The sequence below is a fragment of the Rana temporaria genome, chromosome 11 (genome assembly GCF_905171775.1).
Source record: "Rana temporaria chromosome 11, aRanTem1.1, whole genome shotgun sequence".
NCBI lineage: Eukaryota > Metazoa > Chordata > Amphibia > Anura > Ranidae > Rana > Rana temporaria.
In genome coordinates, this window is record NC_053499.1 from 163,665,459 (window position 1) to 163,690,571 (window position 25,113).

Genomic DNA, 25,113 nt, shown 5'->3' on the forward strand with positions numbered 1-25,113 from the left:
CAAGTACAACAATTGAATGTCCGTGACGCGCCAAATGCAAAGTGACACCATGCAGAGTAAAGATGGACAGAAGTTCAAGACATCAAGCTGGCAAACGATGTGCATAAACACAACTGAAGTGAGGGGAACCGACACCAATAGAATGTAGGCTTACCAGAACGTTTGAACCCAAAAGTACCTACGTTCCAAGAGTCAAACCAGGCTTGGGTTGTTAAAACTGATAGGATGAAAGCTTGAAATCCTCAAAATGACTGGACCGGGATCACCCGACTATCAAGATGGTGATCTCATTTCGAAAGGTCAGATAAGCGTTTAGATTAACATGTATGTGATGGCAGTGCAGTCCTTCCCGACACGTTTCGTCTCCCAAGACGTTGTCTGGGGTCAAAGCTGGTTTAGACCGCCAATAGTTAGATTTTTAGTTGTGCAGTGAGCCTCTGGCTTCTTACTGGTCACCAATACATCAGAAGTGAGACCTCCCTGACCCAAATCTGCTGCGGTCCACATGGGACTTTAGGGTGTTCCTCCAGCTACTCCTGATGCATTCTCAATGCAAAATACAAAACACAGCAGATGTGCAAACTCGGAACAGAGCGATCTAGGAAACGCGGGTGGATTAAAAACCGTTGCCTTCTGTCCTAGAAAGAGTGACATTGCAAGCCTGCAAAGATGCTCGAGCGCAACACCCTCTTCTGAGGACCTCTCCAGAAGGCCTGTGGTCTTGAACTACATGCAGCTGGTAAAATCTGCATTGGGGAAATCCAATTCTAGAATTTTATAAATATATAAAAGTCAAGGGGGCTTTAATAAAAAAAAAATACATGCCACAGCTTGGAAGGAACTTCGTGGATTTGTCATTTTGAGGAAAGGTAAACTCGCTCATCAGCATCAGCAGACAGCGTGTTTGGTATTCCGTGGACAGACCCTTTAAGGTCTTAGCGGGAAGCGCCTGCTACCTCCAATACACCAAATACTCCCAGTAAGCAGCATGTCAATAAGTGAGAACCTCATAATTTAAGCTCCGGCATGCTGGCAGAGATCTTGTGAAATCTACTTTGCTGTCCGTTTGCCAACAGCATGCAAATCAGTAACTTGTATTTACAATCACGACAGGCGAGACCTTTGCTGGGTGCTAGATCAAAGAAAGCCAAGGAAGTCTTCAGATGGGGAGATCTAGGAGAACATTCTGGAATAGAGAGGCATAAGATGGCCCTCCTGAACCTTTTGTATTGAATTGTAATTGTGTTGTCCCCCCTATACATTGTAAAGCGCCGCGGAAATAATGCTGGTAGACATGACCCATAAGAACTTCTCAGCCAGACATCCAAGTGGCGCTTTACCATCAGGATATCACATGAGACCAGCCGGGCCAACATCCATCTTCTGAGCCGGCGACAGGAAACGAGTTGCGTGGGATCAGCAACACATGAATGGCAGGTACAGAGGGTGTGAAAGATACAATAAAAGGCCTTCAACATACCAGTGTGACTATTACCTCCGGGAAAAGATGTCATCTCCCAAGACCAGGGATCGCCAAAGGGCCAGTTTATGGTCCTTAAGACTTTAGGAGGGATGGACTGTGGCCCTCGGAGAGTACAAAATCCCCCATCATTGGTGTCAGGGGAAGAACAGTGCCAAAGGCTGGATAAAGCCAGGCAAAGGGGCTACATTCGTCTTGAACACAATGCCTATACCAGCATTCACTGCATACGTGGCTGAAGATACTTGCCAAGGACTTTCCAAGGATAATTTGAACGGTCAATAATTACAAAAAGAGCAAATCGATTTGTTCATTTTGGACCCACAGACCAGTCCGCAAGAGATTCCAGAACTGGCGTTTTTCTACACAAGATGGAAGCCGATCCACGTTTGGTTGCCATAGGGAACAGTTGACTGCCGATACAACCAGTGATGTCAGGGAAGCCAAGCTACACCTCGAGTCCGACAACCTCCCATGGATCTTCTGATTGGATGGAACAGACTGTAGAATGTCTTTCCTTCAGTAGTGGTGTTGGGGGGGGGGGGGGTCATATTGCAGTTTACAGTCGCTAAATTCAGTGGCACATCCTCCCAACACAGGTGGACGGTTCTGGAATCCTCCAAGTATAGAACTCCAGGAACATAAACACGAGAGGCCAGTGCAGACATGAAACGCCTGGGGGCCCCAAGCAGCAGAAAGTCATTAGAAGCTCCGTCCCCCCCGGGAGATTCTAATATCAGAACTGTATAATCTTGTAGATCGAAGCGCTGCCAGGTGAGGGTGGCGGAAAAGTCAGATGCAGAGCAGCCGGTAAACATGAAACGCTCAGCCGTCTACGCGGGCGCATGGCATGGGGGCAAGTTGTAGAGACAAAACCGGATCTACAAGTTATGGCACATGATGCCAAACTGGTTTTACCCGGATATAGGGGGAGAAGACATGAACTGAAAACAAGATTTAGAGCTTTAAAGTGCTTGTTCATCTTTTCTATAAAAATACCATCCAGTCAAGGGGACCCAAAAGTGTTCCAAAATCACGGGGCAACTCTGAACCACTGTGCTTGGGTAAGAGGCCAAAGTTACGTATCATTTGTTAAACCGCTCCGGCCTGAAACCTGGCCAGTCCTGTTCTAGGATACTCATCCCAGTACAACAAGGAGCATGCTCCTTGGTCAAACGAAGGGCCAGACCTGGGGGGTCGCATGACAGGGTGGTGCCTTGCACCCCCAAAGTGGCATCAGAAGGGATGAGGCATTGAGGCCCAACCACAATGGTGCACAGACACAAAGGTTAAAATTAAAGGGTGTTGATACTTTGCACCCCCAGATCACAGACTAGATCGGCCCTCCCTGGTCAAAACCCATCACATATGCCACATCACCGAGCTCATCCACTGGCCTAGAGGCTGGGGTGCAAACCAGAACCCTCCCGGGGTGCAAACCAGAACCCTCCCGGGGTGCAAACCAGAACCCTCCCGGGGTGCAAACCAGAACCCTCCCGGGGTGCAAACCAGAACACACCTGGGGTGATGAGAGCAAGGCCAACAGTTTGAGACTATCCCAGCCACAGGACACGAAAAAAGCAAAGACAGGCTTCAGGGGGTCAGGCACATGGTCTGTAGGCAAGACCAAGCACCGTTTCTTTAAAGCTGCACCAGGCTTTAACACTCTGGGGCCCTTTGACAATGTATTTTGAAAATGGTACTTGGGCTTAAAAGGTAAGTTTGCCTGAGTAGATTACCATTGTCCTGGAGGAGAGCATTTGCCTTTATCAAACATCTATAACCAGCTTTAGTTTATGGACTACAGGAGAAAAACTACAATACCTGGAGGACGCCCTCGTCCACCCCACATGCAGTCAGTGCCTGGAGGACGCCCTTGTCCACCCCACATGCAGTCAGTGCCTGGAGGACGCCCTCGTCCACCCCACATGCAGTCAGTGCCTGGAGGACGCCCTCGTCCACCCCACATGCAGTCAGTGCCTGGAGGACGCCCTCGTCCACCCCACATGCAGTCAGTGCCTGGAGGAAGCCCTCGTCCACCCCACATGCAGTCAGTGCCTGGAGGAAGCCCCACATGCAGTCAGTGCCTGGAGGAAGCCCTCGTCCACCCCACATGCAGTCAGTGCCTGGAGGACGCCCTCGTCCACCCCACATGCAGTCAGTGCCTGGAGGACGCCCTCGTCCACCCCACATGCAGTCAGTGCCTGGAGGACGCCCTCGTCCACCCCACATGCAGTCAGTGCCTGGAGGACGCCCTCGTCCACCCCACATGCAGTCAGTGCCTGGAGGAGGACGCCCTCGTCCACCCCACATGCAGTCAGTGCCTGGAGGAGGACGCCCTCGTCCACCCCACATGCAGTCAGTGCCTGGAGGAGGACGCCCTCGTCCACCCCACATGCAGTCAGTGCCTGGAGGAGGACGCCCTCGTCCACCCCACATGCAGTCAGTGCCTGGAGGAGGACGCCCTCGTCCACCCCACATGCAGTCAGTGCCTGGAGGAGGACGCCCTCGTCCACCCCACATGCAGTCAGTGCCTGGAGGAGGACGCCCTCGTCCACCCCACATGCAGTCAGTGCCTGGAGGAAGCCCTCGTCCACCCCACATGCAGTCAGTGCCTGGAGGACGCCCTCGTCCACCCCACATGCAGTCAGTGCCTGGAGGACGCCCTCGTCCACCCCACGGCAGTCAGTGCCTGGAGGACGCCCTCGCCCACCCCACATGCAGTCAGTGCCTGGAGGACGCCCTCGCCCACCCCACATGCAGTCAGTGCCTGGAGGAAGCCCTCCTACACCCCACATGCAGTCAGTCCTAGAACACTCATGCTATGTGCATCAACTTGGGTTGCTTGGTGGACATTGCCTTTCATAAGAAGCCTGAACATCTCAGCAGAGGTCCGACGAAGCCGCCACACATGCTCCGAAATGCGCTACCACTCCCTTCTCCCTACTGACACCATCAGCCTCGTGTTTCGCGCAGTGAACCCGGAACACAGGCTCCCCCGCCGACTCTCCCCCTCCCCCCCCCACACACACATAAAGAACGCTTTACAGCTGCTGGACGACTCTACACTGCGCCGAGGATGGGCACATGCCACAGGATGAGGACTTCTGATTTTATCATGTCTTAACACAACGATTTTGTAAGTGCTTTTAACCCTTTGTGTGCACCTTATTACATTTTGCATAATGCACTTATAGGTGCCCCCCCCCCCCCCCCCTATCTTCAGAGTTGCTTCTCCTCCAACCAAAGTGCTGCCAGAAGTGCCATCTCATCACCATCATCCCAGACCAGCTATCCACCTCCAGAGCGCCCTTCCGCCATGACCCTAGGAGGACATATTACATAATCACTGCAATGATCAGGGATGGGAAGACTGCATTGTATTTCTGTATAGCTGGAGACAAAAACAAACATTTTAAGTGCCCCGCTAAAAAAAAAACGCGACACGTGCCGAGAATGATCTGCTGAAAACACAGGAAGGCCGAGGATCAGGTCAGCACCTCCGCAGGGTTCCTCGTCTGTAGAGGTGCCGACAGGTAAATAAAACCTCCATTCACAGCAAACAAAGGTCACACTGTGCAAACCCTGGCGCTTCAAACCAGCCTCCCCTCCCCCGCCTTGCACTTTGTCTGGAAGTTGCTCGTTTCTGTAGCTCGTGCCAAATCATCTTCAGACACTTATTCCGACAGACAATCACCCAACTTCATTTTCCTCCATGAAGGCGACGCAGAGCGCCAAGCAGAACAAAATGGCAGCCCAGAGCGGTTGTCACAAGGTTAGGATGTACATAATGTAACTACAAACACGTCACCACAGAGGTTCTCTAGGGACACAATGATCGAAGGGGGGGTCCGTTTTCTGGTCACATCCCAGTCATTCCTAATGGAAACCCAACACAAGTCCATATAGTAAAAACGCAGCACAACGCATATCCCGAAGACGCAGAGCGAGTCGCTTTCCTTTCGCTGCATTGAACTCAAGGGGCAAATAATGGAAAAGGCGTTTGTTCGGCGAGTATGTGGGGACCATCAGGTCAAGAATCCACATCCCTGCAAATTTAAGTGGCTTCCTTGGGGTCCCCAGAACTAGTGGCCCCCATTGGAAAATGCCCATTACATCTCTGGGGACCCCCCAAAATTGTGGATCTTCTCTGGGGAAGAAACAAAACCCCCCCAAATGCACAACTCACATGGTGTGCGGCCAGTAAAACATTTTCTGCTTAAAACAAAGCGGAATACAGAGGAGAATGTTCTAGACCTGGTCGGTTTATCATCCATGATTGTGGAAAGGGGCGAGAGGCTAAGAAGTCATCGAAACCGAGCCGCCCCTCCCCCCATGGAGATAGAACAAAGACGAGACGTTCCCCCCACAGCTTTGACTTTGAAGTATGAAAATAGAGTTTCTTCTGTGGAGGACGATGAGAATTAAGGACCTCTTTGTGTAACGCACATCGATCATCAGCTTGTAGAGGAAGAATCAGAAAAGTCCCATCTGTCCAACTCACTCCAACCACAATACATTATATATGGAAAAGAAAGGACACCCCAAGTATGAGGTGGTCCGGTTTCGATGGAAAGTTGGGAAAACTTGACCGTTTTCTGCACCTTCTTGGATAGAATTCAATGGAAGGTCTATGGGATGCACTTTACTCCAAAAAAAAACACAGCGCCCCGATATTGCAGCCTGCACAGTGTCCTGAAGGAACCGATGGGAGTTTAATGTAGAGCCAAGGATAGAGGAAAGGGTGCGGCCATTGTTGGCATGGGAACTGGAAATAGGCATTGGCTTGTTTGTAGGACTATAGTGGATTTACAGGACCAGGGGGCATGAAAAGCGGATACATCCCGGGCCCGCCATTCATATTCACTGATGGGAGATGACAGCTTGGTATTCTCTCAATTATATAAAAGCTTCTGGGGACATAGAGAGGGGGGGGGGGGGCAGGGATATGCTTCATATATTCTGGAGATGCCCAAAACTGTTCCGCTACTGGATGGAGGTGGCTGGAACCATCGACCGGGTGTATGGAACGTCCACTGAGCTGGAGGTGAAACATTGTCTATTGGGAATAGTGGAGGGATTGGAAACCACCAAGTAGCAGTTATGAGATTCTCATTCCAAGCAAGGAACCTGATCACCCCGAGATGGCATCACCTCCGTCTAGTGGGGAATGGCTAGATGGTATGAACAGGGCAATCCTGAAGGATAAATTATATATAAAATCACACAAGGGGCGCTAATGAAATAGGACAGGATTTGGAAACCCTGGTGGGAAGCAAGAGGGATCGGTATGTAATCTCCAATAGTGTAGAAAAAAACAACCTCTCAAACGATGGGAAGTGACCCAAGGGAAATTAGACCATGAAAGAGCGAAAGACGAGGGAATGGGGGGGGGGGGGGTGATGAGTTGAGGGGGTGAAGTGAACGGGTGAGAATTTTAGATCTAAATAGAATACCAGACAGATCTCCCGTAGGATGCCCACTCCACCCTGGCAACACCCAAAATGTTTACACTTCATATATGGCTTCTCAAGGGGGTGAAAAGAACCTATGGGGGGGGGGGGGGGGGGGGGTTGGGCTCCGGTGGCGGATGTTTTGTTATACTTTGTAAAATTGTGAAATATCCAATAAAGAAATAAAGTAAAAATAAATAAAAGGTGTGGACTCTTGTGCAGGAACAGGCAGTTTGCACGGCCGGTATGGCATCCGCCGGTCTTCGGTGGACGCCATGTATGAATTCAGACACCCATCAGCTGAACAGCCAGGACTCCTGGATACAGATCAGACGGGACGGTTTTGGAATGAGATTTCCAGGCAAGATCTGCTGACCTCTTCCCTGCAGGCGGACATGTGACAGCGGCTGTACACGGGTACAAAGGAACATTTATCTTGTGACGCCCTGGGAGTGGGATGGTCACTAATGACATAATGTAGAGTTCAATGTTATGAAGACAGAAGGCTAGACCGCCGTATACACGGTACGAGTCCCGAGGAGATTTATGAAAACATAATGAATTTTCCATTCTGCAGGGCTGAGGCAAGGAGAGCATGCGCGTTCCACCCAGCGAGCAACCAAAACTACTCTAGGCCTGCAGAAGGTATAATACGCACACGCACGGTGTAAATGCTGGAGGGCCATAAGATGTACATATTTTAGCAATGGAGGAAACCATTTTGTGAGCAAAGCAAATATTTTCTGTTGCAGGTAACCAGCATCTGCACACTATGGAAAGGGCCGACATCCGACAGGGACCAGAAGTTTCTCTGGACGCATGCTGGAAAATTGTTACATAACCAACATTGGACAGGTCAGCTCTGGCAGCCCGTCATAACCTTCTACACATGATCCCTTCACTTTCCGACCCACTCCATTCATTGAGCGGTATATGGTGTACAGACAGACCAGGTCGGATCTTCATTCTGACCAAGGGGCAGCTACCGGAAGAGGAGGAGGAGAGGCCCACCTCCAAGGGGAAGCTACCGGAAGAGGAGGAGGAGAGGCCCACCTCCAAGGGGAAGCTACCGGAAGAGGAGGAGGAGAGGCCCACCTCCAAGGGGAAGCTACCGGAAGAGGAGGAGGAGAGGCCCACCTCCAAGGGGAAGCTACCGGAAGAGGAGGAGGAGAGGCCCACCTCCAAGGGGAAGCTACCGGAAGAGGAGGAGGAGAGGCCCACCTCCAAGGGGAAGCTACCGGAAGAGGAGGAGGAGAGGCCCACCTCCAAGGGGAAGCTACCGGAAGAGGAGGAGGAGAGGCCCACCTCCAAGGGAAGCTACCGGAAGAGGAGGAGGAGAGGCCCACCTCCAAGGGGAAGCTACCGGAAGAGGAGGAGGAGAGGCCCACCTCCAAGGGGAAGCTACCGGAAGAGGAGGAGGAGAGGCCCACCTCCAAGGGGCAGCTACCGGAAGAGGAGGAGGAGAGGCCCACCTCCAAGGGGAAGCTACCGGAAGAGGAGGAGGAGAGGCCCACCTCCAAGGGGAAGCTACCGGAAGAGGAGGAGGAGAGGCCCACCTCCAAGGGGCAGCTACCGGAAGAGGAGGAGGAGAGGCCCACCTCCAAGGGGCAGCTACCGGAAGAGGAGGAGGAGAGGCCCACCTCCAAGGGGCAGCTACCGGAAGAGGAGGAGAGGCCCACCTCCAAGGGGAAGCTACCGGAAGAGGAGAAGCCTGTAAGGGGTTAAGGTTCTATAGTTAGGATCCTTAACTATACATATGGTTCGCGAAGGGTTAAGAGATTTTCAGAGTGAATATTTCACCAATTTTAGTAGAATTCTAAATGGCCTTGTACAAATAGTTTCCTGTAATATACATGCAGCATTCTTTAGATATTGCTAAAAAAAAAGATGCATCTTTCTTCTCACAGATGAGATGTTCTGTGGGAAATTCCTTGGTGAAAACAATGTTGTATACTTTCTTATCTCATGGTGAGAACATTCTCCCTTTTGTAATTAAATTAATTAATACAGGTGCTGTCTCAATTATCTCTACAGGACACGCTGTCTGTATTAACCAATCACATATTGCTAACATATTTCTTTGTTCACTACCCAAATTAATGTATTATGTTCCCTCCCCTTTTTGCAATGCATATACTCTCATAGTATTATCAGTAAAGTCGGAGAGATGATTTCAGCTACAACGGTCTTGTTGTTTTCCTGTGCCGAGATCTCTCTCATGGGTGGCCACCCGGATCAAACACACCGAGACTGCCTAAGGTCAACCAGCGCCAGTCTGCACCCCTACAAGGCCCACCTCCAAGGGGAAGCTACCGGAAGAGGAGGAGAGGCCCACCTCCAAGGGGGAAGCTACCGGGAGAGGCCCACCTCCAAGGGGGAAGCTACCGGGAGAGGCCCACCTCCAAGGGGGAAGCTACCGGGAGAGGCCCACCTCCAAGGGGAAGCTACCGGGAGAGGCCCACCTCCAAGGGGGAAGCTACCGGGAGAGGCCCACCTCCAAGGGGGAAGCTACCGGGAGAGGCCCACCTCCAAGGGGGAAGCTACCGGGAGAGGCCCACCTCCAAGGGGGAAGCTACCGGGAGAGGCCCACCTCCAAGGGGGAAGCTACCGGGAGAGGCCCACCTCCAAGGGGGAAGCTACCGGGAGAGGCCCACCTCCAAGGGGGAAGCTACCGGGAGAGGCCCACCTCCAAGGGGGAAGCTACCGGGAGAGGCCCACCTCCAAGGGGGAAGCTACCGGGAGAGGCCCACCTCCAAGGGGGAAGCTACCGGGAGAGGCCCACCTCCAAGGGGGAAGCTACCGGGAGAGGAGGAAGAGAGGCCCACCTCCAAGGGGGAAGCTACCGGAAGAGGAGGAGGAGAGGCCCACCTCCAAGGGGAAGCTACCGGAAGAGGAGGAGGAGGAGGAGAGGCCCACCACCATGGGGAAGCTACCAGAAGGAGATATTTTTTTTTTAACTCAGTTTATTACCAGTTTTTGATTTACACTTTAATATTCTACATTTAAATTCAACTTGCAAACAAGCAAAAAAGGGGAGGGCCCAATACAATTATACCACCGTTCTCCTGGATATACTCTTACTTGTATATCATTTCATATTCATATGGATACCACATCATTCTCCATCTTTTCAGACCCTGCCCCCACCTTACCTACAAATCATAACTACATATGGAACGCCCCTAATGGTGGTAAAACGGTTCTAGAACTAGTAAAGAATTTTGTAATAAAGCATCATTCACACTTCTATCCAATCTTCCCCCTCTTCCCGTCACTTATCCTTCCCCCTCTTCCCGTCACTTATCCTTCCCCCTCTTCCCGTCACTTATCCTTCCCCCTCTTCCCGTCACTTATCCTTCCCCCTCTTCCCGTCACTTATCCTTCCCCCTCTTCCCGTCACTTATCCTTCCCCACGCAGTTTGAAAAGTATACATCCCTGAGATTCCATCTGATAACAAAGGGCATCATCCCGGCATCCCCAACCAAGGAGCCCAGATTTTATGGAATAGCCGTCCCAACTGCCGGTAGAGAGATTTTCCCAAATAACTTAGACTTATTTTAGGATCCAGTTGTATCTGCGTTTTGATCATTTTTTTTTTTTTTTTTTTTTTTTATAATTTGGTGGTTGAACTTGGGTGCCTGAAGGTCCCTTTTCCCTTCAGAAATCTTTGTGGAGTCCGGGTGACAGTTTGGGGTGGAGGAGGTGCCAACGATTTAGTTTCAGGGGTGGGGGATGGGGTCATCAGCCAACTTGTCCATTCTCTACCTTGCCAGCCTTAAAAGGAAAAAAGAAAAAAGACTTCTCTGCCATGAAAAGGAGGAGGGCGGCTTAGTTTGCAGGTTACTCATTGAACAGTCATTTCCTCCCCATGCATGGCTGCCCAAACAATGAGGCCGTTTGCAGTCCCACACAAACGAGGGCCGAATTACAGTAAGAGAATGACAGACAATACAAGGACTGTTTGCTCTTCCAGTGACCAGTTCAATCAAAGTAACTGTCACCTCCATCCTCCCCCATCACTCCCAGGAAGGGAAATGGCCTGGGCACAGTAAAGCAAAAGAGCACCTTCCACCGCCCAGCAGAGAGGAGCCGACCCGGTGACTTGTCGTTATGGTTCCCCTAGCGAGAAAGTTCCTTTAAGGACTGCGCAGGCGCAATCCTTGAAGACGTAAATCTCTGAACCTCGGCCGGCATCCAGGCTCATTCTTTAACATCCCCGTGGATTGGAGGATGTTCAAAGAGCCAGGAGGCCGAGCGAGCGAAGGGAGGACGGGAGGACGTGAGGCCGTGAGGCCGACTGGCCACTTTCCTCAAAGTCCACGTCGCCCTGGATGCCGGCCGAGGTTCGGAGATTTCCGTCGGCCAAGATTGCGCCTGCAGTCCTTACAGGAACTCTCGTTAGCCGGAACCATATCGGCAGATCACCGGCCTTCACCTCACTGATAACCGGAGGGGAGACTTCCTGCCCATAATGTGGAGAGGAGATTCACCGTGTACACAAATACAGCTGAGCCGCCATTATTCAAATGACATCTGTGCCAGAACTACCCCCCCCATCATCCCTTCCACAGAACCTCAGATGTCTCCCCGAAGGTCCGTTCACCCCCATCAGATACCTGGACTGGAAACTACAGAGAGGTGCAATTACTAGAAGTCTTCAAATCCTTAAAAATCCAAGGAAAATCTCATTTATTTTTTAGTTTTGAAGGGTAAAAACTCGTACACACGATTGGACTTCCAACTTTTCCGTGGATTTTGGTCCAAAGGGCGTTGGCCGTGAACTTGTTCTGCAGACACACGGCACAACATTTTCAGCCAACATTCACCAAACCAAGTGGTTTTTCAACTCTATGCCGCCACCCTTTGGGCAACTTCTGCTATTGTCTGATGTTTAGCATTGGTTCCGAGCATGCGTGTTTGTACTTTGGATTTTAGATGGACGGACATGTGTACACACGTTTGGATAAACCGGCGTAACAGATTTATTGCCCAACAGTTGGTGAGCATGAACAGCCAACTTTTGTTGTGTTAATTCAGCCAATAATTGTCTGATGGAGTGTACACACGGTTGGATTATCCGACACAACACGTCCGTCAGACAATTAAGGCCATGAAGTTGGATCGTGTGTACGAGGCTTTAGACCTTTTGCCATCCTTCTCATCCCTCCATAGGATGCACCCTCTATACAGGTGACCATCAGCACCAATGGGAGGGGACATCCAACATTTTAGTGTTATCCCCACAAGGAGGAGGTAGAGGAAATCTCACAATTGGAACATTTATGGAGACAAAAGTATATTAAAGGGGTTGTAAAGGTAAAAGAAAATCCTAAATATCTTCCTTTCCCTTAGTGCCGTCCTCCTTCACTTACCTCCTCCTTCCATTTTGCTTTTAAATGTCCTTATTTCTTCTGAGAAATCCTCACTTCCTGTTCTTCTGTCAGTAACTCCACACAGCAATGCGAGGCTTTCTCCCCGCTGTGGAGAAAGCCTCTCGAGGGGGCGAGGAGGAGAGTCAGAACGCCCGCTAACACACAGCTCCTTTATCTGCAAAGTAGAAAGCGTCCTGACCCTCCTGCTGACCCCCCCCCCCCCCCCAGACCTCATTCAATGTTATCCTATGTGACCGTGTACACAGTCTCATTCATCACCTTTTAGGCAGTTAAGTGGTTGTATACCCCACTTTTTTACTTTTACCTACAGGTAAGCCTATAAGGCCTATAATAAGACTCACCACCTGTAGGTATAAAAAATATCTCCTAAACCTGTACGGTTTAGGAGATATTGCCCCGCAAAGCGGCGCAGAGGGGATCCTCGGCTAAAGGGCGTATACAACCGCTTTAAACTGCGTTTCTTTGAAAGCAAAAAAAAGTTCAGACACCAAACGCCGCTATCTGCGTTTAGCGTTTCGTTAATAGGCGTTTTAGACCATACATTTTTTTATAAACGCTTCTAAAATGCAAACGCGGTAAAACGCTGCTAAACGTGGTTACCATCTGTCATATTAAATCATTCAGGAGGCGTTGTAAAAAGGTCCCGCGTACATGAAGCCGAAGAGAGGCAAGTATGTGCCAACCAAGAAAAGCTGGTCGAGTGAAGCCTCCAGGAAACAAAACCCGCCGCACACCTGAAGAGTTTGCACAATGCTCCCAGGAACGGGGCCAACGGGAGGAAAGTAGAGTCTACATTACATACAAGCAGGCAACGCTTAGGGCCCCTGAGAACGCAGAGAAGCAGCATATGGAAAATCCCGCAGATGTTAACGGTGAACAGAAATTGGAGTTAAATATTCATAAACCTCCATCTCTACGTAGATCAGAGCCTCAACTTCCCCATTAGTTTCCTTGGCAGCCACTGGATTATTTAGAGATGTCAAAAGTAACACAAGAGAGTTCCAGGAAATGTGTTCATTTCCCGGTCCGTCCACCGCAATCTATAAGCGGCGCTCCAAGGCCGGCAGCGATCACCATGGCAAGTCTTCGGGTTCAATGAAAACATGGAAAGGCGGAACAGACGCTGAAAATGTTATTTATGGCATTTGGACCCGTCAGTTTCTCCACACCCAAGTGGATCTCTTCCACTTACAAACCCATTCTAATAAATATCGGTAAAGTTGGGTACAAATTACAGCCAGTTCCTGAGGGGACCAACAATGGGAAGCCGTCAGCCACCGCCGCCTGACATTGACCAAAAAAGATATTGACGGCTCAACAGCATTCAATCTGATTCAGCCGCTGGTCTTGTATTTTGACCGCCTCCGTTTGAAGTTGTCAGAATAACTGACAAAGAAGATTCCCCCATCTCTACAATTATTTTTAAAGGCGGCGACACTTTACGGTCTTCCGTCTATTTCTATCCAGAAATCAGATGACACGGCTCTCCCAGCCTGTCTGCATGGAAAACATAAGCGGGGGAGGAGCCTCTAGTCCTCTGCTGCTGGTCACAAAAAGCATAGCCTTTGGTATATAAAGTCAAAATAAAGAACCGTTTTAAATGGTCATACAAATCTATATTTTAAATCTGTGCACCGAAATTTCAGCTGAAAGGGTCGTTTGGCATCACAGAACAGAAAAGGTGCCGAAAATTGCATCGAAAAGGGGTGCCTGGCAGCTCAGGCCAAGTCCTCCACAGAGATGGTGATCCCCCAGTGTCACGGAGCTGTCCGGGCGGCCGCAGTAACAATGTCCCACCTCCTGTGATAGACGGCACACTGATCCAATGCTGGGCCAGCAAATCAGTGCGATGTATCGAAAGGAGGCGGGACATTGTGAAAGTAAAGTTCAGCTCCGTGACACAGCGGGAGATCTCTGATCCAGGCACCCGCAAGTCTAATGATCTCTTGTATCAAGTCTGCTAGAGGTGCACCAAATGGAACTTTGCCATTAGCAGTGGCTTTAAAGTGGAGTTGCGTCAATGGCCAACAATAAACTCATTAAAATGGAGGTTTATAAAACATATGAGAACGTTTATTTTTGGCACCAAAGTTTCCATCCACCCCCATTTAAAATCTATTACTTTGACAACGTTGTGGGTGGATTTCTGCCGGTCACGGGCTGTGCGTTTGCAGAATCGCATAGCGATGAACATGGAACACAACATTTATTAATCGTTGATGTGGATTTAGTGACACTTATCCTGCAGGTTGAACAATAAAAGTGTATACCCAGGCTGAGGACTAACCATCTTAATACCCAATCCTCTAAAGCAGGGATATGCAATTAGCGGACCTCCAGCTGTTGCAAAACTACAAGTCCCATCATGCCTCTGACTGGGTGTCATGCTTGTGGCTGTCAGAGTCTTGCTATGCCTCAAGGGAATCGAAGTTCTGCAACATCTGGAGGTCCGCTAATTGCATATCCCCACTCTAAAGAGTTCATAGAAGATGGAAGCCGGCGATGAAGAAACTTGCAGTGCAGCTTTATGCAGATGGGCCAGTAACTGCGCACTCCTCCAAAACAAATGGCAGGTAGGCGACTGGTAATAATATCCTCTTACCGGTATCCAAGGTTGTGCAACACTGGATAGAAAGCAAACAATCCATTAAAGCGCGGGTGACGTCACCCAAGTAAAAGACGCCGAGGTCTCTACTGCCCGAGAACAACGTGTTCAGAAACTCATAAACCTTCACAGCCAAGGTTACCAGGTTTTGGTGCCGCCATCAGCAGAGCCAAGCCGGAAACTCATAAACCTTCACAGCCAAGGTTACCAGGTTTTGGTGCCGCCATCAGCAGAGCCAAGCCGGAAACCATAAACCTTCACAGCCAGCAAAGGTTACCAGGTTTTGGTGCCGCCATCACCAGAGCCAAGCCGGAAACCATAAACCTTTCTGCAAAGTTCTTCCTGTTCCATTCTCCATAAAATAATTAGAAACCCAACAATGGGTTATGGGCGTGCGGCTGTAGAAGGGCAGAGATCTCACCATCCCGGGCGACGGACGGTCATGTAACGGCAGCTTGGTGCGGAAGGGGCAGAAATCGGCTCTGCAGGATGAGGTCTGTTTGCATTCTCATTTTTTGAGAAACCAAATACATTCAAGTCGGCAAAAACGTCAGTTTACAGAAACTTAATACCCTCTGGCCAGGAACCCCAAACCCACTAAACAGGGGGTCCAACTAGCTGACCCATAACAAACTCTAAAGGGACTCTAAAGGCGGCTGCCAGGGAGATTGACTGGAGCGAGTCTGCTGGTGCTTTCGACATCCAAGATGGAGGAACCCAGCGCCAGTCTCAGGACATTTGGAGGTCTACACCAGGAAGGCTTTACAGGTAAACATGGCCGCCAATATGTAGCTCAACAAGCTGCAAGTTTGTATGCAAGCAACCAAATGCTCACCATTGTCCCAGGTCTGCGGCTCAGGTGATGCTGCCAATATAAAGGACTTACACAGGACTGAGAAGATTCCGGCATAAAAACCCACAAAGATGGGCAGCATAGAAAATGGACGTTTACGCTTCTAGTTTCCTTGGGATGTCATAAAAAACTGTCCGGTAACACAGGGTTTTTTTTACCGATCAATACCAAACACAAGTTTGTGCCCCGGTGTACAGGACGCATTTAGTATTAGAGTATCCTCCCCCTCCCCCCCATGCGTAATTATATTCTGCTAGTGGAGGTCTCCCCATCGGAATACAATCACTGTTGCTGGCTAGTCGGTGATTGTACGAAGAAAACCCAACAGACTGGTTGTACCGAATTTGATAGTCAGCAAGAACTGGCTGGATTTTGATCTGAATGTCGATCAGTCTACGGCCGGCTTTAAGGCTGACTGCCCCGGAGCCTTCAGAAGCCGGTCAGCAGATTTCTCCATTGACAGGTTCCCTTTAATTCAATGGGAACATTTGCTTACAAGTACAATCACCACTGGAAGCCGCTGAAGGTAAACACCGGGAACAGGACCTACCAGCAAATGTGAGGGATGGAAGAGCAAAAATGGCTGCCAGGAGTCCTGAACAATCACCGCCATTAAATAATGAGAACGCAACGCCAGACGATCGCACATAAATTATTGTATGACCGGGGACTTCAGTAAGAGGTCACATTAGGTTTCTGGTGAAGATCGCGTCTGAAAAGATGCGAAGCGGAACACGGGATCTGGCAGAACACAATGAAAGCTCTGCCTGCGGAGAAAGGAATGCGCTCGGATTATGCAAAGCATTTCCAGGCCAAGAATGACCGACGGGTCAGAGCTTACACAATGTCTTCACACGATTGTACTCAGACACTGACATTCGAATTACATGAAGTGTCTTTTCCAAGTTTGTCATTTTGTTCAACAACTTTATTTACACGTCACAATGATGGACGAATCTCCAATTCTTAGAACAAAGCCCAGCAGTTGGATTCCCCAGAAGAAGCGGATTTGTGAGAAATGTGCGGCTGGGCGCGGTCGCATCTCCACATTGGCTGGGCTGCCACTCAACAGGTCAGGGAGGATATAAAATTTCTCACAAAAGGCAGAAATCAAGCAAAACTCAGTCACCTCGTGTTCCATCCAGCGGGTTCTGGTGACAATTGTGAAGTCCAGAAGAGCCAACATGTTTCGAAGGGCGTCCCCCTTTCCTCAGACCTGAATCAGAGTGCGCTGGGTGGACTGTATTTTGCTCGATTTATGAATTTGCATAAATTTATAGGTTTTAAAAAAAAAAAAAAAAAATTGAAGGTAATGCACTGGCGCACCTTCTGTTCCTTTATGAAGAGCATTTGTTCCCTTCCACAAACCTACTGAACAAAAAGTCTTACAGCTCAACAAAAGGATCCATTGAATGTGCATCATGTCTGCCGGTGGGGAGGGACGTCGTCCTTTGTAACCACCGCAGAAGACGAGGGGAATCTGGGGGGAAACTCTCCACTCCAAGTCCTTCGAGGCGACCAGAAAATCTCAATGAGGATTACCAATCATTTATGCTTCAATGCCTCGGAAAAGATACAAATCAACCCGAGATCTTCCAGATCATTAGAAACTCCATGCAAGACACTAAACTTATGGCTGGCAAAACAGCGGATCAAAGTAAAATGTGTGCCTAGATTTCCAGGCAAGCACGGCGACGGGGTCCACAGAGCGACCCTCAGGCAAGCACGGCGACGGGGTCCACAGAGCGACCCTCAGGCAAGCACGGCGACGGGGTCCACAGAGCGACCCTCAGGCAAGCACGGCGACGGGGTCCACAGAGAGACCCTCAGGCAAGCATGGCGACGGGGTCCACAGAGAGACCCTCAGGCAAGCATGGCGACGGGGTCCACAGAGCGACCCTCAGGCAAGCACGGCGACCGGGTCCACAGAGCGACCCTCAGGCAAGCATGGCGACCGGGTCCACAGAGCGACCCTCAGGCAAGCATGGCGACGGGTCCACAGCGCGACCCTCAGGCAAGCACGGTGACGGGGTCCACAGAGCGACCCTCAGGCAAGCACGGCGACGGGGTCCACAGAGAGACCCTCAGGCAAGCATGGCGACGGGGTCCACAGAGCGACCCTCAGGCAAGCATGGCGACCGGGTCCACAGAGCGCCCTCAGGCAAGCATGGCGACGGCTCCACAGAGCACCCCCAGGCAAGCATGGCGACGGGTCCACAGAGCGACCCTCAGGCAAGCATGGCGGACGGGTCCTCAGGCAAGCACGGCGACGGGTCCACAGAGCGACCCTCAGGCAAGCATGGCGGACGGGTCCTCAGGCAAGCACGGCGACGGGTCCACAGAGCGACCCTCAGGCAAGCATGGCGACGGGGTCCACAGAGAGACCCTCAGGCAAGCATGGCGACGGGGTCCACAGCGACCCTCAGGCAAGCATGGCGACGGGGTCCACAGCGACCCTCAGGCAAGCAAGCATGGCGACGGGGTCCACAGAGCGACCCTCAGGCAAGCAAGCATGGCGACGGGTCCACAGCGCGCCCTCAGGCAAGCACGGCGACGGGGTCCACAGAGCGACCCTCAGGCAAGCACGGCGACGGGGTCCACAGAGAGACCCTCAGGCAAGCACGGCGACGGGTCCACAGAGCGACCCTCAGGCAAGCACGGCGACGGGGTCCACAGAGAGACCCTCAGGCAAGCACGGCGACGGGTCCACAGCACCACAATAGGTCCATCCAGGCAAGTGAAGACACCTCTGTCTATGGACACCTAAGAAGCCATTATGTGACTCAATGCCGAGACCTATAAGCCGCCATAACACTTTGCGCAGGCCTTGGATTTCTTCACATTAAACAAGAGAAAAGCCATAACAAGCTTCTTTCTGGTGAAATTCGATTACATGGTCATCAGATCATTTCCTCCATCCCCCTCCCCCCCACAACAAGGTTAATGACTTCTCATTACAGCACACAATTCCCCGGGTTATACATTACAGACTTTAAACCAACGCCTGGAATATTTGACACATCACGGCAGACGCATGAGGGCCCGAGGGCCCGTCCACAGGAGTGCAGTCTTCTCACGCTCAGCACCCAACAATACTAGGATGGAGTACCCCAGCCATTCAGAGGAGGGCGCTCCAACTGCCATTTATAAGAAGCTCTGCAGCTCCCAGGACCGTCCTATCGGTGAGGAGATGAAGATCCGATAGACTCCAGTATTATTACACTTTTACTGGAGCTGAACGGCCATTGGCTAGAAAGACATCCAAATAAAAGGCGGGCCCTCGGAAAAGGGGCAACAAGAAGTTGGGCGGGGGCAGCAGAAGGCCAACATGTCAGAATTGGTGCACAAGGCCCCCCTTCCCCCCCAGAACAGGGAAACTCGGGTCTCCAGAACACGGCGACTGAAGGCTGCTTACATTGTCCAATACAAACCATTTATCTTTCATTTGCCATCTAAATATCAAATCTGCCAACTTGAGCTTTACCAGAGCCCCAGGAGCAGACCCCCCCCCCCCACCACTGACCAGAGCCCCTAGGAGCAGACCCCCCCACCCCCACTGACCAGCGCCCCTAGGAGCAGACCCCCCCTCCCACTGACCAGCACCCCTAGGAGCAGACCCCCCCTCCCACTGACCAGCGCCCCTAGGAGCAGACCCCCCCTCCCACTGACCAGCGCCCCTAGGAGCAGACCCCCCCTCCCACTGACCAGCGCCCCTAGGAGCAGACCCCCCCCCCACTGACCAGCACCCCTAGGAGCAGACCCCCCCCCCCCCACTGACCAGCACCCCTAGGAGCAGACCCCCCCCCCACTGACCAGAGTCCCAGGAGCAGACGCCCCCCCCCCCTCTCCCTGACCAGCGCCCCAGGAGCAGACCCCCCCCCCCACTGACCAGCACCCCTAGGAGCAGACCCCCCCCCCCACTGACCAGCACCCCTAGGAGCAGACCCCCCCCCCCCACTGACCAGCACCCCTAGGAGCAGACCCCCCCCCCCACTGACCAGAGTCCCAGGAGCAGACGCCCCTCTCCCTGACCAGCGCCCCAGGAGCAGACCCCCACCACTGACCAGAGCCCCAGGAGCAGACCCCCCCCCCCCCACCACTGACCAGAGCCCCAGGAGCAGACACACACACACACACAGAGCGGCATTGGCCAGGGGGGGGGGGGGTTGTCTTCTGCAGCATGCAACTGATGGCCATACGACCGTCCAGAAGACAAAATTCCTCCCTCAGAGATAAACAGTGAAGATCCTGTCGGGTCACAGAGGTCAATGAGGGGGGGGGGGGGGGAGGGGTGGGATTAGACGGATATTTATCATCCAGGTCACAAATCTTGGTGGGCGATGAGACCCCAGAACATCTCTAGGAATGTCGGCCAGCCGCCGTACAGCGACTGTTCAGGGGCCCGGAGTGTATAAAACCTCCAGAAACCGATAGAAGTTGGAAGATTCTGTGGAAAAAAAGTCGATTATTGCACCACATTCACCGATTCCGACACCCCCAGATCACCGATTCCGACACCCCCACATTACCGCCCAATACAAATATCCCATTAGACAAAGACACCCCCTTATGCTGCCCCCCGTCTTCTATGAGTCACTGTGTGTTGGGGGAACTGCTGGCCAAACGCTACGGGACCCCCCCTCGCCCTTTACTGCAGAATTGTTCAATCGCTGCAGATCACCGAACATCCGGGGATAGGAGGCGGGCACCAGACATGGAGGATGGGGCAGGGATAGAAGGGCACCAGACATGGAGGACATGCGGGGATAAGGGCACCAATCAGAAATGGAGGGATAGGAGGGCACCAGACATGGAGGGATAGGAGGGCACCAATCAGAAATGGAGGGATAGGAGGGCACCAGACATGGAGGGATAGGAGGGCACCAGACATGGAGGGATAGGAGGGCACCAGACATGGAGGGATAGGAGGGCACCAGACACGGAGGATGGGGCAGATATAGGAGGCAGGCACCAGACATGGAGAACATGCGGGGATAAGAGGGCACCAATCAGACACGGAGGACATGGGGGGGGATAGGAGGGCACCAGACATGGACGGGGCAGTGGTAAAGTTTAACACGGATGAATCTGATTAAAATCGTTTTATCACATTTGTTCCTTTGGATAATTTCGGATGAGCAGGTCACATGGCAGACGCATGCTCAGGAGGAAGTGTTGCTATTTCAGTCTTGTAGCACACGGCTAGGGAGTGATAGGGGAACCCCAGGGGAGGGGGGGGGTTCCATTACATAGAAGGACCACAGCAATAGCCAAATGATTCTCGATATTGGAGAATAAAAACCAAGCGCTTCAAATTGTTCCCGACACCCGGGGGCCACATTGGAGGCGATTGGCAGGCAATCCTCGATCCCACAAGGACTGCCAAGTCATGTGGCCCTGCACCTCTTCTATAGATGGGGCCCCCCCCAGAGCCCACAAGTCAGACCTTCCCCCCCCCCCCCTCCGGGGATCAGAGGAACACGGATTACAGACCCCCTAGTTGTATGTAATATGTGGGAAGGAGACTCACGTCAGACAGGAGTGATTAGCGGCACATTAGACACGGAACACGTGTTCTCCATCACCTGTCAGCGCCGAGGATTTCTACAGGGGGGGGGGGGGGGGGGGCACCAGATGTTAAAGAGATTCTCACAATGTCTGTTTATGGATCACAACTGTCACAACACATTTCTCTGCCTGGAATAACATTGTCAGTGTGAGAGACGGGAGCCAGGCCTGCCGGGGGGGGGGGGGGGGGGATGGGTGGGGGGGATGGGTGGGGGCCACCAGGCTTTCTGGAGAATCCAAGGGCCACATGTTACACAATCCTGAGACCCAATACCACACCAACCACAGCAAACCCCAATACACCCCCCACTACCACCCCCACTCAACCCCAATACACCCCCCAATCTACCACAGCGAGACCCAATACCACACCAACCACAGGAAACCCCAATACACCCCCCCTCCCCCATCAACCACAATGGGGCCCCAATACCACCCCCACCCAACCCACCCCCCAATCTACCACAGCGAGACCCAATACCACACCAACAACCGCAATACACCACCTCCCCTCCACCAGCAACCACGATGGGGCCCCAATACCACCCCCACCCAACCCCAATACACCACCTCTCCCCCCCCCCCATCAACCACCGCAAACCCCAATACACCCCCCATCCAACCCCAATACCACCCCCCAATCTACCACAGCGAGACCCAATACACCCCCCCCCCCCCCATCAACCACCCCCACCCAACACACCCCCAATCTACCGAGGGGAAGGACCGATCCTCAGGTCACACCTAGGAGGGATCGATCCTCAGGTCACACCCCTTCTAGGAAGGATCGATCCTCAGGTCACACCCCTTCTAGGAAGGATCGATCCTCAGGTCACCCCCCTTCTAGGAAGGATCGATCCTCGGGTCACCCCTTCTAGGAAGGATCGATCCTCAGGTCACACCTTCTAGGAGGGATCGATCCTCAGGTCACCCCTTCTAGGAGGGATCGATCCTCAGGTCACCCCTTCTAGGAGGGATCGATCCTCAGGTCACCCCTTCTAGGAGGGATCGATCCTCAGGTCACCCCTTCTAGGAGGGATCGATCCTCAGGTCACCCCTTCTAGGAGGGATCGATCCTCAGGTCACACCTTCTAGGAAGGATCGATCCTCAGGTCACACCTTCTAGGAAGGATCGATCCTCAGGTCACACCTTCCAGGAGGGATCGATCCTCAGGTCACCCCTTCTAGGAGGGATCGATCCTCAGGTCACACCTTCCAGGAGGGATCGATCCTCAGGTCACACCTTCTAGGAGGGATCGATCCTCAGGTCACACCTTCTAGGAAGGATCGATCCTCAGGTCACCCCTTCTAGGAAGGATCGATCCTGAGGGCACCCCTTCCAGGAGGGATCGATCCTCAGGTCACACCTTCCAGGAGGGATCGATCCTCAGGTCACACCTTCCAGGAGGGATCGATCCTCAGGTCACACCTTCCAGGAGGGATCGATCCTCAGGTCACACCTTCTAGGAAGGATCGATCCTCAGGTCACACCTTCCAGGAGGGATCGATCCTCAGGTCATAGTGACCGTTTTTCACTTCATCTCTCGAGTCAGTGATGGCAAATCACCGGATGGAAATAAAAGCCGTTCTGCCACCACACACGGTACAATCCATGGAAGGACGACGATCAGAGAACATGAACCCCCCGGATCCGGATTTATTCTCCGTTACTTTTCTCCATTTGTAACAAATAAACACAAAGTAGCAGATTTTGGCGGCGGATCGAATCCGTCAGACAATAATATCCTCCATTGTCAGGATTGTCCTCCATCAGACAACAGCCCCCGGGGGGGGGGTTCCCATCCATCGTCCCGGAGCGGGGGAGGGTGTTTGCACAGGTGAGGAGGACGGGGATTGGAGGGGGTGGAGTCACAATAGAGACACACTGGGAGGGGGAGGGGAGAACAATGGGGATGAACTTGGAAATATCACTTCCAGTAAATTGGAGAAAAACGAACGTTTTCCGCTTTTCTTTATACGGCCAATAGAAGGTTTTACTGGGAAACCGATTAATGCATTTTAACCCCTTCAATACCGGCCACTCCCCTTCCCCTCCCTGCCCAGGCCAATTCTCAGCGCTCACACTTTGAAGGACAATTGCGCGGTCACGCTAAACAAGATTTTAGTGAGTCAGGGGGGTGGGGGGGGGGGCAGTTGGGTGCAAATAATGCAAAGAAAATTGTGGGGAAAAATAGAGAATTTAGTAAATAAGTAAAATTTCTCCTCCACCGATGAGCAGCGAATGGCACCCCCGATGATCGTTTCCCCGGCTATCAGCGCAGATCTTCCCGGTGAGGAAATGCCGATCGGCTGTCACTGAGGAGAGGAACGCCGATAACCGTCACTTCCGTATCTACGCTGTGATTGGACACAGCTGATCACATGGGAAAAGAGCCGTGTCATCTGCCCTTTACTGAGATCGGGGGAAGCACCGCGCCCCCCACAGATGTACAAGCGTGGCGAGAGCGGGACGAGGCCATAGGACGTCATCCCAGTACAAGAGCCACCCTGCACCCGTCAATTGGGGGAGGGGTTAAACATATTCTACTTACCTGCTCTGTGTAATGGTTTTGCACAGAGCAGCCCAATCCTTTTCTTGGGTCCCTCCTTGGCACTTCTGGCCCCTCCCTCCTGCAGACTGCCCCCATAACAGACCGCTTGCTATGGGGGGCACACAAACGGGCTTGATCCTGAGCCGCTTGCTCTGTGTCCAGACAGAGCCACAGTTCAGCCACACCCTCTCCCTTTATTGGCTCACTGGCTATGATTGACAGGAGCCGGAACCAATAGGTGGGGAGAGTTCCTGAGAGCCAAGGTTCTCGTGCACATCACTGGATCACAATGCAGTTCAGGCAAGTATTGGGGGGGGGGGCTGCACAAAGCATGGAGGTTAAAAACCTGGAGCCTTTACAACCACCAAGCGTTCCCTTCACTGGCTAAAGCTGCACAGTAAAGGGTAACTTTCCCGACATTTGGCTGGTCCCTGCTGAACTGGCTCCATCTATAGACAAAGGCCACCCATTCACTATGAAAAGTGTTAAACCCCCAAAGTGATCGATCCAACCAGAAATCCAGGGCGGTCCTATGCACTTATCAGCCCCGCCCAGTTTAACAGACCCCCCCCCCCCATATTGGGAGAAGAGGGGTGTTGTCCTGTTCTATGGTGACAACTCCACTCATCCATAGAAGATGCACAGCGAGCGCTGTCACCCGAGGACCGAGAATAATTGTAGCAGACCGATCATCAGAGTAAATATAAAACCAACACGGCCGCCACATGTGAGGATTGGAAACCCGCAATACAGAGATTACATTTTATTCTTAGATTTATAAACGAGCGACAAAGAGGCGGATTGTATGAACTGCGCAGGTCCCATACAAAGCGCGCAATCCCGTTATCAGTGCCGATCCCGGCGCCTATTCTTCCCAGTGACCAATCCGCACAGAGAACGTTTGTGTTCGATTAGGAAACGATCGCACCTCATGCGTGCCAAGGGCCCAAAACCGATCACTAGCCGATCTCTATGGAGGCCAAACGGTTGGGGGGGGGAATAGATGTGTGGGGATTGGCGTGGGGGGGGGGGGGGGGATTGGCGTGGGGGGGGATTGGCGTGGGGGGGGGATTGGCGTGTGGTCAGGTTTAGTTATGGAATTGGAGAAGGTCTCCTCTCTAGGAGGACGGAGAAGGACCTCCTTCTGGCGATGTCTTCGGGACGAAGGTTCCAACTCTTCCCTATAAAACTTTATAACTTCAGAGATA

At 52.1% G+C, this 25,113-nt stretch overlaps 1 protein-coding gene across 1 annotated transcript in view; it reads right to left on the reverse strand.

Annotated features, from left to right (window-relative positions):
- The window catches only part of LOC120917994 (EP-cadherin-like), a 50,144-nt gene that overhangs the window by 15,868 nt on the left and 9,163 nt on the right, over positions 1–25,113 (reverse strand). The window lies entirely within an intron of this gene.